General features: G+C 36.9%; 1 protein-coding gene across 1 annotated transcript in view; it reads left to right on the forward strand.

Moving 5' to 3' along the window:
* Positions 1-15,000, forward strand: part of LOC122799287 (rab5 GDP/GTP exchange factor-like) — a 627,463-nt gene that overhangs the window by 486,943 nt on the left and 125,520 nt on the right. The gene's annotated exons all lie outside the window — the stretch shown is intronic.

Below are 15,000 nucleotides of genomic sequence, written 5' to 3' on the forward strand. Positions count from 1 at the left end.
AGGTAAAAGTGATGGAGATGGAAGTGTCTGGAAGGGGTGGTAAGATGTACTGAAGATGGTCTTGGTTAGTACCACCTAGGATTCCACTTTTCCTGATGCATTTAGCTAACAGCTGACTGAATCCTTCTTGCTCCAACTGTAGTAATATCTGACATGTTAAATTATAATTTCCCAGTGTTTGCTGTCTAGTGAATACCAAAAGTAGATTGTGTATTTTTCTTTTACTAGCAGTATAAGCACAGCTGTTGCCTCTGCCTTCATACAGAATCTGAAGGAACTCAGCTGGGTTCCATTGTTGGATGTAGGTGGTAACTGTTTCACTGTTGTCTTCCTGTTAGTACTTGGCTTGTAGGAGAACCCCATCTACATTACTGCTGTGGTCACTAAGGAAATCAAAGACTTAATGACACAGAAAAACAGAGCTTGGAAACAGATTTGTCAAGGTACGTACATTAACACACAAATGCATAGATTTTGTCTAACAATCTAACCTACATGAGGTATATATTCAAACTAAATGCCGTGAAAGAACTGTGGGACATAATCGTCACTCTAGCTAAATTGTTATCCTTTGGTCTATGTAGCCAGTATAACACCCTCTTTCCATAAAAGTTTTGAGACTATACTGATCACTTTAAAATCCAGCTTAGCAGAGTATACTTAGCATGTAATGGACATTTTACATCCAAATGAACATTTTTGTAACATATTCAGAAAAACTTTCAGTAACCAAAACATTTCAGTAATTAGAATAATATGCAACTCTGGAACAGTCTATATATCTTTTTGTCTTCTTTGATGGTTTGTCTGAATACTTTTACAGGACTGTTTACACTGGGCTTCATTCTTTTGGGACAGTTCCTGTTGCATTGCAGCTTTATTTGGAGACGCAGAAGGAACTAATGTTTGACTATCACCATTCTCGCAATCTCTTTTTTTTGTGACTAGACTGGATATGACACTTGGTTGCTGCTCTTCCTAGAGCTTCAACTGACGTATTGCTCTTGCACATACTGCACTTCTGCACAGCTTTCCTTCTTCCATGTGAACTACCTAGGATATTCATTTGACTGCTTTACAAAGTACATCAGCTTTAGACTGTGGATATTCCAGTGGCTTTTGAATTCTTAGTTTGTCTCCAGCCTGTAAAGTGGATACTCTTTACCGTTTTTGTCATAGTAGTAGCATTTCTGTTTTCTGTTTGAGGATTTCTTTCCCACATTTACTTTGTATTAATTTTGAGACTTGTGCATTGTAGTTGAAGTAAATAATCTGTTTTTTCAGCTTTCTGCCCATTAACACTTGGGGTGATGCAATATTGTGTCCTTGCAGTACAGTCTTCTGACGCTCCAAGATCGCAGTCTTCACTGTTTGGATAAATCTCCATCAGTCCATTGCACTGACTGAATATAACATGAAATGGATATTATATGTATCAATTCCCATTTGTGCATAAACCTGAATTCCTGACTGAAGCACTGAAAGGTCTAACAGTATCAGGTATCCTTTGTCACATGAATATGGTCTTAATACACTAATTACACTTGGTAATTGTTGTGTCTTGTCAGTTTGATTATTTCAGGAAATGGACAATAATAATCCACACACATGAGATGTATGGCTTTTCTGAACCAGCCCCCACTGAATTTCATGAATGATCACAAGCTGTGTTTACTGATAACATTTTCATTAGGATTTTTGGTATGGTATGCAGTGCAGATTGACACTTTTGCACTACTTGTTCTGTACAAGCTGATCCTTTCCAAAGCATATCTCACATAGTTTCTTTGCAGTTTAGTATTCCTAGATGTTTGTATATGTATCCTCTTATGCACGTTTTGTAAGCTGACTGAGAACTGTTATACTGACAGCCTTTACATCAAGCGCTAGGCACAATTTGTTCTTTCAAAGAAACTTCAGGTGGCAGAAAATAAAATCTGCCATTGCTTGTGTTACTTAACTTACACATAAAAGCATCTGATTAATGGCAGTTAACTGCCTCTTACCAAGACAGTGCATGTAAAGTTTATTTTGTTCTATTTGTACTAATTGCTCACATTGCATGTATCTTCAGTTTATTATTTTTTTTATTCTGTTTCCTGTATTTTTGAAATGTTCCTGTTTATTTATTTTACTTCTATAATGTTCTGTGCTCAACTATGTGCTCCAGTCATGGTTGAAAAGGGTCAGTAGCCTAGTCCACTTTACCTGGTCAACAAATTACAAATAAAATAACTAACATTATCAAAGGCCAGGCCATTCGAGCATCTAGATTAAATCCTATGCAAGGTAGTTATGAGATAGAATTAGCAGGCCTTCATGATAGGTTACTAACAAGGAAGTATAGAGCAGGTGAAATTTCAACAGGTTTTCAGAGTATAGAGCATCTTAGGTCAGGCAGAGCGTGTCCTTATTTTTCAGAGCAAGGCAATGAAAAGTATACTATAAAATGTAATTCCACTAATACCAACATACTACCACAGAAAATATCATTATTTTACACATATGATTTTTATCAAATAAGAGATATCATACGCAAGCATTAGAATGCATTAACTGTTGATCCCAATATTAAAGAAATTGTGGGTGAACACCCACAGTTCTCATTCAAAAATAAGAAAAATCTACATAGACTTCCTTATGACAATAAAAATTACCTAGGTACAGTTATTCAAATGTTATGTCTCCTTATGACAATAAAAATTACCCAGGTACAAAGCCCTGCAATAAATGTAATTTCTGTTCTTGTATATGTGACTCTAATATGTTTGTTCATCCTAATACATCTCAATTTTTTAGTTTTAATGTTACTGCTAATTGCAACACGGAACATGTTGTTTACCTTGCTTTATGCTCTTCCTGTCCTGCCTTCTATGTCGGTAAAACCGACAGAAGGCTTAGGGACAGAGTGAGGGAACACATATCAAATTTGCATTCAGTCTAATACAAATGCTCTTTCTAAACATATTTTAGAAACTAAGAGTTTACATACATTTAAGTTTATAGTTTTATATATTAATACACCTAGCTTGAGGGGAGGGGATGTTAAAAACTTTACTGAAAGAAATGAAACTAATTGGATCATAAGATTTCAGGCACATATTCATCCTGTCCTTAATGACAAGACCCCCATAAAACCAGCCCTCAAGAACAGGAGATTTCTTTTTAAGTAATTTTCAACAAATTTCTTATATATATTATTTAATGATGGGTTACCATTGCTCTGTTACATATTTTTAAAATTGGTGCTTTTTACTATCATATAGTATTAGTGTTTTAAACAATATGAATTCATGAAATATTTTTGTTTAATTATGTAAAATTATCCATTATTTATCTAGTTTGCGTATTAACTAATTATGAAATCATTATGTAATTTAAAATGTAATTGAAGATGTTCTCACATATATATATAAGGTGTGTACTGAATTGATTTGTATTCTTATGGTTGGAAGAAGCCACCTTGGCGAAAGCGCTTACCAGATATCTGTTAATAAAAGAATTGTTTTTTTATCAAGAAGTTGTGGTAGCACTTTACCTCTCTGAATTGGATATATCGTTTGTATTTAGCCTGAAAAGACATTTTGTATGCTGATTACAGTCATCTGCGTGGTTTTGTTCTTGAGCTGTGTATGTTATACGACTTTATTTTTCTACGTTTTGCTCAAGAAAGCACATTTTCCTGTGGTGCCAACTGTTATTTTGGCTATTAAAATAAATAAATAAAAATAAGACTGAATTTTCTTTGCTCATGACTTTTGTTCAGGCCATCCTTTCATTATGTCTTTCAGTAGTAGCATTTCTAAGTCAGTGTCAATACATCTTTGAAAATTTTCCTTCTGTCAGAGGCAACTGCTGTATTATCCAATATATATATATGTGTGTGTGTGTGTGTGTATATATATATATATATATACACACACACACACACACACACACACACACACACACACACACACACACACACACATGCATACATACACATGTATAATTAGTATATGTAGCTCTTCTATCTAATTTGTATTTCTTTTACACTTCTGTAAATAAAGCAACATTATGTTCAGTCTCAGAGGTGCCTTGTACAGTAACGTCTTGAATATGTGTTGCAAGATTTTGTGGGCTGTTTCTACCAGAACTTCTTTACCATAGATGCTTTTATAGAATTAATCATTTCCGTACACTATTGCAAATATTCCTTTTCTGGTTGAGTATATTTCTTTTGTGGATCTGTAAGTGATATTGATGCATAGAAAGCTTATCTGCTCTGTTGTAGAATTACAACTTTTATATCATTCTGTATCATTCTGACTGGTATCTGCTTGTAAAGAAATTGGTGTAGTCATATCATAGTATTTTAACATTGGAGCATCTGTAACTTGTTTTGTTCTGTTACTAGACCATATCTTCTTCTTATAACTTTCAAGACAGGGTTATCTCAGATGTATTAGGAACAAACTTTGCAAGTTAGTGCATTATTCTAGAAATTTCTGCATTCCCTGCTTTTCTTCTGGCTGTGTCAGGTGCAGAATTGCTTGGAGGATTTTATGGATCAGGTTTCATACCCTTTGATATTAGAATATGGTGCTTGTATTTCAGACTTGACACTATTATTTTACATTTGTTTTTATGTAACTTGAAATTAATGTTACCTAATGTATTCAGTGGTTCCAAAAGTCTTGTCCTGCTCTTTTTGTGTCTGCATCATACTTACAGATCAAACATTGTTGACAACTTCCAAGTAATCGGTTACCTGAGTAGTAGCTTTTTGGAAGACCTCTGATACTGACAAAATAGCAACAGAAGTCTAAGGAACGAGTCCCTTACTAATGATATATTAAATGTGCACAATTTGGAACTTGTGTCTTTTAACCTTATCGGCTCCAAAACCCTCATTAACTACATCTAATATTAAAAAAATGTAGCAACATTTGGCATTTTTGAGTAATCAGTAATAGCCTAGTACTTACCTATGAACCTATCTGCCCAAGGGCATTTATAAGCCTAGTCAAAATGTGTTGGCTTTTGCCACCCCCTTAGATTAGTTCACTGTGCCTCTGTCCAGCAGAGCCATTAGTTCCCTGTGCCACTGTCCAGCAGAGCCATTAGTTCCCTGCGCCACTGTGCAGCAGAGCCATTAGTTCCCTGTGCCACTGTCCAGCAGAGCCATTAGTTCCCTGTGCCACTGTCCAGCAGAGCCCTTTGTTCCCTGTGCCACTGTCCAGCAGAGCCAGTGCAGTGATCCCCGGGGGAAATTTTCTGTTTCCCATCCACCCGTCAAGGTTTCTCTTGAAGAGTGTTAGTGAGGGGCTCTGCCTGATGTATATTGGAATCCTGTTCCAAAGCATGGGGAGTCTCTGGGATAGGAATCTATCCCTCCAGCATGTCCTATTTATCATTGTGGTGAGGTTTATATCTCTAGAGCGTGTGGCTCTCCAGGATTTTTTTTTTTTTTTTTTAAGTGGAGGATGTCCATCAATTCTAGGTTGGACATGGCCTTGTATGTCAGGCAGAGATCACCTCTGAGTAAGCAGTATGCAAGCGAGTACAGCTGGAGTTTCTTGAGTCGGACTGCATAGGGCATCTGTTTGAAGCCAATAATCCTCTTGGTGAGGTACTTTTGTGGCCTTTCCAGCTGTTGCAGGTGTCTTGTAAGGTACATCCCAAATGGGGCGTTGTATTCTATGATGGGTCTAATGAGTGATGAGCAGAGAGGCACAATAATCTCTTTTGTTCTAGATGTGAACCCTTTTGTGATTAGGTGGGCCACATAGAAGAATTTTCTAAACACCTTGGCAATATGATTATTAAAGGAGAGATTACTATCTACTTGGGTCACCAGATCCCTTATTACATTTTCTGCATTTAGGGGACTACCACCTATGTGGTAGTTCACGGGTACTTTGTTTTTTCCAAAGGGGATGACTATGCACTTTTTGGCATTTAGCTTGAGGCTATGATTTTGACACCAGGTATCCGTCTCAGTGAGACCCATCTGGAGGGTGTCTGTATCGGTCGGAGAATCAATTATGGCCCCTAGTTTGCAGTTGTCCGCAAACTTGGTCAGCCATAGCCTCCTATGCTTGCCTGTACCTCTGAGAAGTATATACCGAACAGGAGGGGTCCTAGGACTGAGCCCTGGGGGTGCCACTTGTAACCAGTTTAGAGTTGGATGTAGAGCCTGCAACTCTCACCATGTGGGTTCTATCCATGAGCCAGTTGGCAACCCATCTCGTGACGTTGGGGTTTATGTTCAAGCTGGTGAGCTTGTCTATAATACTAGAATGGGGAATGGTGTCAAAAGCCTTTGCGAGGTCTAGGTAGGCTGTGTGGACCTTCTTTCCCTCGTCAGATGCCTTGGCAACCATCTCAAAGAAGTCCGCCAGGTTTAGGAGGCATGATCTGCCCTTAACAAAGCCAAACTGGGTAAGGTCCAAGGTTTGGAGGTTCCCAATGTCTCTGTTAAATGAGTTCTATGATGCGTTCCATAGCCTTGCAGACCAGGCTAGTCAGGCTTATAGGGTGATAGTTCCTGAGGTCCGTTGTGGCTCCACCTTTGTGGAGCGGGATAACTGTTGCTGTGCGCCACTCTGTGGGTATGTAGCCTGTAGAGGGGCTGAGTTTGAACAGTGTGTTTAGGTGAGGGGTTAGTTCATTTTGGAGCTCTTGTAAGACACAGCCTGGGACCCCGTCCAGTCCCAGTGAAGCTGTGTTTTTGGCTTTGGATAGGGCTGTTTTAACCTGTGTGTCAGTGATTGACGGGGCCCTACATTCTTCTGGTATGGTTATGGGCCCTTTAGAGGGTGAGAGGGGGGTGAAGTTTGCACTAAACCTGCCTGCCAGAATGTTTGCAATATCAGTCGGTTCAGTGTATTTTCTGCCATTCTGTACTAACTCAGAGCAGATCTGAGAGTTTTCACTTAGGTTCTTGACATAGCTAAAGAACGCTTTGTGGTTATCTTTGGAGTTATTGGCAATTGTTCTTTCAAAACTAGCCTTGGATGATTTAATGAGGGATCGTAGTTTCTTGCTGATACTGATCAGGGATGTCTTTCCTTCTTGGGATTTTACTCTTTTCTGTACTAGTTTCCTCCTCCTGTTGCATAGCTTGTTTATGGCAGGGGTCCACCAGACTGTTTTCCTTTTCTTGGAGGACTGAGTCATGGTTTTACTTGGGGGATAGCATGATCCATGCATTTCTGCAGATGCTCATAGAGTGCCTTGTAAAGGTTTCAGCAGCTCGGACATCATTGTCCTTTAGCATGGGGGCTGTGAACATTTCCACCTCAGTCTTAAGTAATGTAAAGTTTGCTTTTGAAAAGTTTTTCATGGTGGTTTCTTTGATTGGGGGTGGGGGCGGAATGTGTGGATATCCAGAGTGATTAGTCTATAGTTCGATCTAACCAGTGAGGGGTTGACCTCCGGTGTGGAACACCGGTCGCCCATGTTGGTGATGACCAGGTCCAATATGTTCCCTCTGGTGGGGGTGTTGACCAGTTGATCCAGGGCGTTCGAGTTTATAAATTCTAAGAAGCGTTGGGCAAGGGAGTTAGTACTTGAGTAGTTCTCCCAGTTTATGTTTGGGTAATTGAAATCACTCAGTATTAAGGTGTTTGGTAGGACTTTCATATTTCCCTGTGTCTCCAGAAGTGCGGAATGGGGGTCCTGGGCTGTTTCTTTAATTATATCTTATGGAACAACATAAATTCAAATCATGCCTTTTTTTCAAAACAGTGCTGATATTTGTACATTCTTAAGTTTCTAATTACTTTTTTACACCCATGGTTTCCATATGGTCCAGTGCTTGTTCAGTTATACTTCTGAGTTAGTTTTGTAACAGCACATCATCATGTTTTATTTATATGTAACATTTTTCTGGCAAACTATCAAAATTCAGTAAGCAGATCAACATAATGGAGATGGATATTATTACTATGACTTCACAGAACATCCACGATGTTTCTGTGACTGTTCGACCAAGTTTGTAAAAAAAAGTAAATCTTTTGTCTTTACGCTAAGAATTCATTTAACTGAGAGAGTAAGAACCCTTCAGATCCAGCTTCATATAAGGGCATTTTGATTTTAAACCATTATTATAAAGTCTTTATGCATATAGTAACTAAGGAAATGGCAGAAATGTTACCAAAGTTGATGGATATGGACCAGTGTGGTTTTGTGGAAAGGAGGCAAACCTCTTGAGTACATTAATAAAATGGTGATTATCCAGAGGGAAGCAGAGCATAATAAAACATTTCTGTAGCTGGTGAGTCTTGATGCATAGAAAACATTTGATAGTCAGCTGGAATTTTGAGTGGGGCAATGTTCGTATTTCTGCTCCCTGATGTATAATAAGGCTAATAAGGAGGATATGTGAAGGGTCAGAAGCAAGAACTAAAGTGGGAGGGTTCATCTCTGTCCACCTATGTTTGAACATGACACTGGGCAGGGATGTCTTCTTTTTTCCATTGTTGTTTGCTTCATATTTAGAGCTGTTAGCAAAGAAAATAGGGAATTCACTAAATCAAGGCTATAACTGGCATGGTGATCAAGAAAAGCAAGTTTTATTTGCAGATGGTATTGTTTTGTAATTCATCAATCCAGAAAAGGACGTGGTGGTGGTGTTGAACATTTTGAGATAGTTTCAAGTTTTTTCTGGATGACAAAACAATAGCTATAGTGGGCTCTTGTACCCTTGCATGATTTGGTCCAGCAGTACTCATACTTGTGGGGATATGACAAGATGAAGCATGTCTGTGTATGGATTAAAAGATTGTTATTGCAGCTAAGGATATGTGGGAAGAGACAAAACAAAAGATAATACAAAAAACGGAAGTTCTTTATTATGATATGGATACACACAAGTAGTGAAAAATCTTGTATACAGATCAGCAGTACTTTTGTCAACCAGAAGAGAAATTGTGAGTCACAGTTGGTAGAGAGTTCAAGGAATTTATTTGGTAGGAGAAAAGTGCAAGGGTTAAATGGCTAAGCTGATTCTCCCAGTAGAATAAGTTTTTTTAAGCCAAACATTTAAAGTGTTTATATATATATCAGGTAGAAAGTTATAAATCAAAGTAGAAAAGTATGATCTTGAAACAGGTGGGATGGAGTTTGAGAAACAAAAAGAAACTAGGATTTTGAATGCAAGTCCTTCAGAAGAATGACAACGATGCAGAATATATTATATTCACAAAGTAGCAAAAAGTATTCTAAGGACTAAGTCATTGCAGGAATGAAGAACATAGATGTCAGCAGTTAGGGGTATAGAAAATAGACAAGGAGACTGGAATTTGCTGAAGGAAATAAGCAAAGGAACCAAGTAATGGGAGCAAATAACTTGGGAGAGAAATTTATTTAAGTAGGTGAGGCTTAGCAGAAGTTTGGCCTATATCTTAAGAGATTGCCTTCCCTCTCTGGGATTGATAACAGAGTATAGACAAAGTGAAACGAACAGGGGGAGGGCTAACTGAAAGTCCAGCTCTGGTAGAGATTTTAAATGAGTATAGAGCAGAAAATGCTATTAAAAAGAGTGAAAAATCTGCAGGCTACTCAAGTACATAGTAAAATCCACAAAGTTTGGAAATTTTGCATGAAAGTGTTTGCACAGGTATTTCTTCATGTTGGTATCAAATACCAAATACTGAAGATGTGATAGGGAAGAGAGATGCATTGGGAGCATGATTTTAGGAATGTAATGACTTCACAGATTTTTTAAATTCTCTACAACATAGTTTGACAGAAATGTTGAATGAACAAATGGTAATAACTGAGAAAGTGTTTTTTTTTTTTTTAAACAAGAAACATCTTTATTAAATGATCATGTATGACATAGGCAGTCATACATGTATATTAATGAAAACAAACCATATTGGGATAATTTTATTTGCCAATAAACATCATAAACCATATCAACATCATTTTAGTTGAAAACCTTATTTATCACTTATAATCTATGCAGTCATTGTCAGTCAAACATTACATAGCTCATTCAAACCCTGCCTTCTTTTTTAAACCTTGTTCCTCATGTGCATGTATTGTTCCCACAATTCACATTTTTTATGTAATTTTCTACTACCCTTTTCTAAAGATCCCAATTCCAGTTGTTTTATCTGTGTTACTATATTCCCTACTTCTAGTAAAGTTGGTTTAGATTTGATTTCCATTTTCCCGTAATTGTTTTTTTGACAGCCACCATAATTAGACTCATCAAGGCCTTACTTATGTCTAGGCAATTCCTATTCTGTGTCATAGCTCAAAATAATAATTTCCTTAGTTCCACCAGTTTGCTCACCCAGTATCTCTGACAGAGCAGTTTGTAGGAAATCTTTAAAGTCTGCCAACTCATTACACTCCCGAAAAATATGTTCCTATTTACCTCTTTCTTCCCCATCACACCTCCAGCACTTGCTGTCTACCTGAGGAAAAATTATTTGACGTCTACTTGGGATATAAAAATACCTATATAAACACTACCAAGAAAATATCCTAAATCTTCTAGACTTTGTTGCGTATTTGAGACATACATATACCCCATTGTTTCTTTGTGAACCCCATTGTTTCTTTGTGAATTGCTTATCTAGTCTTTCTTGCCAATCCTTTCTAGCCTTCTCTAATTGATTCTTACAGTTATCATGCAATGCTTTGTATGCTTTACTAATTATTCCTTTTTAACAGCAGGTTCTGTTCTAGATTCTACTAAAAACCCTACTAGGGTTGGTCTTTTGTTTAGGCTCTCCCCCGTTTCTTTCTCTTTGCCTACACTCTGATATCAGTCCTTGATTGGGAAGGTAATCTCTAGCCTACAGTCCAAATAAATTCTTGGCCTTTTCCCATTCTATTATTTTCCCCCTCTAATTATTTGCTTCCAGTACCTTGGTTCTTTTACCAGTTTTCTCCAATAAATTCCAGCCTCCTCTTGCCTGTTGTCTTTATACTTAATTGCAGTCATCCCAATCAGCAAAATCTCCTTTGTCCATTCCCATGTTGACTTAGTTCTTTGAATACTTTCTGCTACTTTTTGAATATAATATTCTGCATGGTTATTGTCATCCCCCCCCCCCCAAGGATCTGCATCCAAAATCCCATTTTCTCCTTGTTTCTTGAGCTGTTCCTCTGTTTCATAATCATACCTTTCCACTTTGAATTATAGGTTTATGCTTGTGTTATCTATAGGAGCCTTAACTGTGTAGCTCCGAAATACCCCTTCAAATCAAGTAATCCCAGACCGCCTTATTCAGTTGGAAGAATAAGCTTATCCCACTTGACTTTTGACATTTTCCCTTCTCAGATAAAATCCTTCAGCTCTTTATTAATTGCTGTCCACACCTGACCTGTGTATAAAACTAAAGGGACTAAAAACATTTTAACTGGTTGTGTCTTGCTTTACATATCCATATAACAGAGCTTCCAGTTTTTCATTTTTTGTATTATCTTTTGTTTAGTCACTTCCCACATATCCTTAGCTGCCATACCAAAATCGTTTTGAATCCATACTCCTAAGTACATAATTGTATCCATTTCCCCATAAATATGGATACTGGTAAACCACTTTGTGTGGATACCTAATTTACAGCTATTGCCTTTCTTTTAACTTAATTAATTTTGTATCCCAAAAATAGTTTAAACTGCCTCAAAATGTTCCACAACACTGAGATGTCCTTTTCTGGTTTTATCAAGTACAAAAAATATCACCTGCAAATAGAGCCAGCTTTTCCCAACTACCGTACCAATTATATCCTTGAATTTCTGAGTCTCTTGTTTTCTTTGTCAGTGGTTCTAAATACAGTGCAAATAACAAGGGGAAAGAAGACACCCCTGCCTGGTTCCTCTGTTCAAGCAGAAATTATCAGAGGAGCCACCCTTTAATTTTTGCCTCCGATCCCTCGTATATCCTCCTAATCAACCTTATAATTTTATCAGGGAATGCAAATGTTTCTATTGCCTTGCTTTATAAACTCCCAGCTTATGCTTTATCTGCATCAAGACCCACCAATAACAGTAGTATTTTCTTGCATTCGGCTTCCTTCTGGCTTATCGGTGTTCTGTTAATGTTTGCCTCCCCTCCACAAAACCATACTGATCCATGTCTATCAATTTTGGCATCACCTTTTCCATTATAGACATAAACACCTTATAGGCATGGTTAGGATTGAAATGGGCCTATATGAAGGTAGATCTGATAGGTCTTTGCCCTCTTTAGGTATTACAGCCACCACCACTTTCTTCCAGGATGTTGGTACATTTCCTTCTCTTAAAATACTGTTAAACAAAATTTTCCAGATCTTTATCATTTTTTTCCCTCCTAGCTTCTAAACTTCCACAGGAATACCATCTGTTCCTGGGGACTTTCCTGTGGATTGGTTATAAATCACCCTTTTATCTCAACTTCTCTGCCCTAACTATTAGTAGTTGAGCCTCTTCTACCTGTAACTTTGGCATATTTAATGCATCCATAAACATTTCCATTTGTGCCTTTTCTTAATCTGTGTATTTCTGTTTTATACAGACTTTGACAAAACTTCTGAAATATTTCTAGCACCTCTACAGCATTTCTTGTCATCTTCCTTGTTATAGGCTCCCTAAGTTTAGCAACAACCTTTTCTATTTTCTGTTGCCCATGTCGTTGCGCAAAAAGGTTTAGTGTTCTGGCAGTTTTATAAAAAAATAAATAAATAAAACAGTTACAAAATCTTTCTAAACTCATACATATTATTGTGAACGTAAAAAACCGGTATCCTTAAGCACTGGATCAACAAAACCACCAAAGGACCTTAGTATTACTGAACGCAAATTTAAAACTTAAATGTCATGTATCCGTTTTTTTACGTTCACGTAGTTTTGGTTTTTGGCTTCATTTTGTTTATACATATTATTGTGGTAATCTTTATTTCTGCTTAGCAGTCTTACTCCTTTTCTTGTTCTGCGAGATGCGCCCTATTCTGGAATTGTTTAACATTTTGTCAGTCCCTTTAAATAATTCTTGTTGCTTCTTAACCATATCTCTCTCTCTTATTTCTACCCTGTTTTTAAATCCCACTTTAAGTTTATCCAACTCCCAGCAATATTTTCAGAAGAAATTTCTGTTTTCTCTAATAACTCCTGAGTAATTTCTACTACCCATTTCTTAAATTCTTCTCTTTTCAACAGATAGGTGATTAAGCACCAGTGTCTCATTTTTATTTTGGTTATTATCAGCACATGATCTGAAATAGTTATTAGATGCATATCAAAACTTTCAGTTAAATGCACACATTCCTGTGTTAAGTTCTGTCCACCCTAGCCCAGTTTTTGTATCTTGGGGAATAATATGTAAATGCATTCCGAATTTCTTCTACTGAATTTGCATCTTCCATGCTAAATAGTTTCATAAATTTCTTCAAAAATATACCCTCCTGTGTTATATTTTCCCTTCTGGGTCCCCAGATACATCTTCACTGCTGCAAATCAAATTACAGTCCCCACCTATAAGTAATATCCCATGCTGAAAACTGATTATTTCTCTCAGAATTTTCTTAAGCTCCATTATGGCAGTTTTAGGTGGAATATAAATACATGCCAGTGTAATCCTCTTCCCTTGTCAGTAGCCCCTTAATACTACAAATCTACCATTATTATCTTTTTATCCTCTTCTATCACTACTGGAGCCTCCGCTTGCAATTAATATTAGTGCTCCTCTTTTCTTTTGTATCAGGCATTTCGCTGAATAACCATCCTGAAAAACCTTTCTCTGTCAAATTCACATGTCAATTTTTTTCCAAATGTGTCTCCTGTAACATAATTATTTTCACTCTACATTTTTTTAATATAGTTCACTTCTGTTTCTTTTTTTTTGTGTATATCTGTGAGACATTAATATTTAAAGTCAATTTCAAAAGGGTCATTATGTTGAAAAGCTATTATTCCCCCCTTTTATTTGTAGCAGCTTTTTCTTAAGTATCTAGCTTCAGCTTTTGTGTTACATGCGCACATTAATGTTTGTCAGGTCGACCTTTTATACAGTTGTTTCTCATCATATCCATTTGGGCCTATATCATGTCTTACTCAACTTTTTGTTTTATTGAAAGCCCTCAAACAAAAAACAAATATACCCCCAATACACCTAAAAACTATTAACTTAATATTAACACACAGAACTACGTACAGATTCTAATATTGAAGTTTTACCCTCCTAATGGGAACAATTGTCCCAAACTGAGAGCCACACTCGTAGACTAGGGTTAACCTAAAAGGAAGGTTATCCATTCTAAGACAGAGATGGCACAGCCTGTGCTTCTACTAAGTGCTGTCTGCTTTTGTCTTATCTTTATTTCTCTCCCAGAATGGGAAACTACTTGAATGCTTTCAGAAAACATTATCTCCTAGCTATTAAAAAAGAAGTATTCTGTTTTTAATGCTCTTTATCTTATTGTCTCCATGGAAACATGAGAACCAGATAGATAAGTGCTTCTACAAGCATTTATTTTTTTATTTGCTAGCAGAAAGATTTATTATAGTCAATGTCTTATTTATTTGCTTTTCTCTTAAAACTTGTTACTAGATCATACCAAGGGCTTTAATCCAGTCATTCCCCTATGCAAGAATGAGAAAAAGCGCATCATTTGTTTTCTTATATCTTACTCTTTTGACCAGACTTTTATTCTTTTGCATTGCAGTGCCTACATTTCTTAAAACTGAACAAGGAGAAAGACAAAGAAGGAAAAAAACAGGGACACCTGTTTACTTCAGTATCCCCATTACACTTGAAAATAACTGAGAAAACATTATTTTATAGCATGGGGATTGTATTGTGCACTATAAAAATATTACTGTGAAGAACACAATTTTGTTTAACTTACAGTTAACTCTTTCCTTCCTCTTCCTCTGTCTTACGTGTTCCTCCAAACATTAATGACCTGAAGTACAGCATATGTTTTAGAGTCCCTACAAGTTAACAAGAGTCAAAAAAAGTCCCAATATTTCCATGTTTTCTTGTTCTGTCATATTTCGCAAATATAATTAATGCTT

Source organism: Protopterus annectens, chromosome 4.part0 (assembly GCF_019279795.1).
Source record: "Protopterus annectens isolate FY-2018-M chromosome 4.part0, PAN1.0, whole genome shotgun sequence".
In the NCBI taxonomy this organism is placed as follows: domain Eukaryota; kingdom Metazoa; phylum Chordata; order Ceratodontiformes; family Protopteridae; genus Protopterus; species Protopterus annectens.